General features: G+C 41.7%; 1 non-coding gene across 1 annotated transcript; it reads right to left on the bottom strand.

The window, feature by feature from the left end:
- Positions 1-2347: 2347 nt before the first annotated feature.
- On the bottom strand, positions 2348-2431 carry Trnap-ugg (transfer RNA proline (anticodon UGG)). The gene has a single exon. It is a non-coding gene; the product is annotated as a tRNA-Pro (tRNA).
- Positions 2432-3707: the final 1276 nt, after the last annotated feature.

The following is a 3707-nucleotide window of genomic DNA, read 5'->3' as shown; positions in this document are numbered from 1 at the left end:
GAATGTAGCCTCGAGAGTAAATAAAATCAAATTCATAAGTGTGTCATACCTCTGATCTGAAGTTGACCCCATCGACAGAATTCAATGCGACACATACAATCCGTACCAGTTAATTCTTGATCGAGACTGACATGGTAAGGTTGACATTTGTGGCGATGCTGAACACGAACAACACTACTCTGGCTCATGCCAGATTCCCTTGCGATTCGATGCGAACTAACACAAGGATCTCGAAGCACAGTGGCAAGAGAACCAATTTCCGTTCCCTCGTTAGTAACTTTCCTTTCAAATGTTCAAATGTGTGTGAAATCTTATGGAACTTAACTGTTAAGGTCATCAGTCCCTAAGCTTACACACTACTTAATCTAAATTATCCTAAGGACAAACACACACACCCATGCCCGAGGGAGGACTGGAACCTCCGCCGGCACCAGCCGCACAGTCCAGGACTGCGGCTCCTTAGACCGAACTTTCCTTTGCCGGATATGTTTCCGATGCGTTAAAGATTCATTTGTTCTCAATTTATGATGCAAATATTACGACGTGTAGAGCAAGTACGTTGGAGATATCTTTCAGCCTTTAAGTCTCTAGCTCTCACTGAATTTCGTTGACATTCTCCGTAAAAGAGGAGCATATCGACTTGTTCTTCGAAGGAATACATCATTCACATTCGCTTGATTCGACGATACTAGTCTTATCGTTCCTATTAGTGTTGTATTGCTAAACCGTTGAATGGTCGTTACATGTCAATGGCACGTTAGATGGATACGCCGTATTCAGCGAATATTTACTATTTGCACGATATGCGAGAGAGAATTGTCAGAGCATGTGTTTCGATAAGTGCCGAAGTGATAAGGAATACCACTCAACCCACGATAAGAAGATTGCAACACTGCATTGATACCAATGGTCATCACTTCGAAGACCTTGTGTAAATGGACGTTCATGCCATCGTTTTGACTTTCGTTGACCTTCAAAGACCTTACACATCATTGGATTCGTCTAGATAGCCGCTATCAGAAAATAAGTACCAAACTATAGCACACCATTTAAAAAAAAGACAAAGTTGACCTTTATATCTCTGACGCGACCCCACGCGACACCCCATTGTCCCACGTAACATTTGTCCCACAAACTTTTCAGCTACTATCATACTTTCCGAGTTATTCTAGGTAGCAATAGTTAGTGACTCATCCCGTACATCAGCTGTCGTCATCGGAGTATGCGTATCGTTGTTCGCTTCTTTGGTGCCGCATGCGACATCACTGGCGACCCACTGCCCGTCATCATTTAGTTTTGTTTTTATGTGATATTTATTCTCCTTAGGATCCCTCCTTAGGATTCCTACTTTTCTCTACAAAGAGCTATAAGTTGTTCAGCTTTTTGCGGTTGAACGCCATTCTCAGTGAGAACGCACTGCCGCAATGCGAATGTAAAGACTCACTGGGTCACTGTTCCAGCGCAGCTTAAGCCATTTATGCAATATGCAGTATGCTGTAATTTATCAGAGTGAACACTGCATGACGCCACAATTCGATATTCACTTGTCGCTTGTATCTGACTCACGACCGCACTGGCAATCTTCCACAATGCTGAGTCTGAGAATCCCATGTCGGGTAGAATTGAAAATGTCCGGGAAATACTGTCCTGCAAGCAGCAGATTGGAGATGCAATGCCACGAACTCATGTGAATTGCAGTCCAGAAGCAGCCTTGCGACTATGAGTCACAGGTTTGCGTCTCAGTACGTGTTAGGCGTAAGACTACTGTACCGTACGCTTTTATTCTCTCTGTCTCTTTCTCAGGCGTAAACATGGTGCTGCTATTCTGGCCAGATCTTCTCTTACCTTTACTAAGTTATCTAGAGAGCTCAGTGATAAACTACAAAAAAGTCTCGCGTTAGATCCCTGGTCAATCCTAGGATTTTTATATTTCTCTTATTACTTCTTTCCCCTCTGACAAAGTTTGTTGACTTGAAAAATACCAAGTTACACCGTGGTTTGGAATCCACGTTAGACAATAGTACCCTCTATAACAGGCTGGGTAAGTCATTTTAAAAGTCGGAGGAAGGCAAGAATATACCACCACCAAGACCACGCATAGTAGAACACTGTGGTGTTGAAAACAGTCTTCGGATTGATGAAGCTTTACTTTACTTACATAGAGGAATGTTAACATTCGTGTTACCTTTACTATGAACAAAGTACGGCAGAACTAATGCTGACTCCCATTTTTAAAAAATGGTTCAAATGGCTCTGAGCACTATGGGACTTAACTTCGGAGGTCATCAGTCCCCTAGAACGTAGAACTACTTAAACCTAACTAATCTAAGGACATCACACACATCCATGCCCAAGGCAGGTTTCGAACCTGCGACCGTAGCGGTCACGCGGTTCCAGACCGTAGTGCCTAGAACCACTCGGCCACCCAGGCCGGCTCCCATTTTAAACTTATGAAGTATAGCAATACTATATAGATGATTCAGAGATCACATCCAAGTGCAGCTGAATAAATGGCAGGAACGGTACGTAAATACGCGTTTACTTCAGGCTACCAAAGATGCTTCATAATAAATTGAGGTGAAACATTTATGGCAGAATATAAATTAATTTATTTGCAAACAGTTGTAAACCAGAACTCATTAACATCAGTTGCATTATGTTTTTTACTATTAATGCTACATTTTGTTGACCCTTTTTTCCAGAAATGCATTATGATATGCTAATTTCTCTTAAGTTCCCTCACTTTAAACAATTTTTCCTTCTTCCGGCTATTCAGATCGTTCAAAAAAAGATTTTCTGCGCTTGGGTTTTACCATGATAGTTGATAAAGGTAAGGAAGAGCCAGAGAGAGTGTGTTCTGTGCAGTAAAGTCAGGGCCGGCCAAACGCTGCACGGTGTGCAGATGTGCGGAAGCGCTGCACATGTGCGCATGTGTGCGACAGCGACATCTCTTATTAGACATGTGTCCTAAATGAACGGCGTCGGCTCCACTTCCCTGTTTATGTGGTACAAGCAAGAGTGCACCATACCCAGTCTCGTTTACCCCTGGTGACCGTAACCTTAACAGAGACGTACTGAGAAATGGCAGGTACTGTGAAAACGCGAAGGACTGGAGAACTGTGTTCTCAGTCGTTTAAAAATGACGGAACTGCAATTCCTTTTTTTTAGCCGTTGGTGAAAACTCACAATGTTTGCTGTGCCACCGAATAATAAGCGGCCAGCGTAAGTTTTCAATTGAAAGACACTACAATACATATCACAGAGACGAGTGTAATGTACTCAACAGTGAAGAACGGCAAGCAAAATTAAATGTCCTTAAGAAAATGGATGAGACACATCAATTCGATTATCATTTCTCATGACCAGTGATAAACGTGTTTGGATGTATTCCTTTCATAGTTAAAAATTATTGTTTACTAACTGTGCATTATTGCCTCATTCTGCTCCATGTTACATTATTATCAGGAAAGTTGGTCATTAAACCGATTCTTCCAATTTATACTTACATTTAGGTTTTTTTTTTGTTTTTTTTAATGTGTGAAGGGCTACGCTCAGCTGAATTCGATAAAACATAACACTCATCTAATTGTCGGTTATTATGCACTTTTCAGACGTAACTGATGAAAGATATAGCAATAAAGATATTGAAATAACAGGTGATCACCGAGAGGTCTGCGGTTATCATTCTGTTGAGAGGTCAGTGAGAC

The sequence above is a fragment of the Schistocerca gregaria genome, chromosome 6, assembly GCF_023897955.1.
Source record: "Schistocerca gregaria isolate iqSchGreg1 chromosome 6, iqSchGreg1.2, whole genome shotgun sequence".
Classification (NCBI taxonomy): Eukaryota; Metazoa; Arthropoda; class Insecta; order Orthoptera; family Acrididae; genus Schistocerca; species Schistocerca gregaria.
The sequence above is the reverse complement of the archived record's forward strand: the minus strand, read 5'-3'. Positions and strand labels throughout refer to the sequence as shown.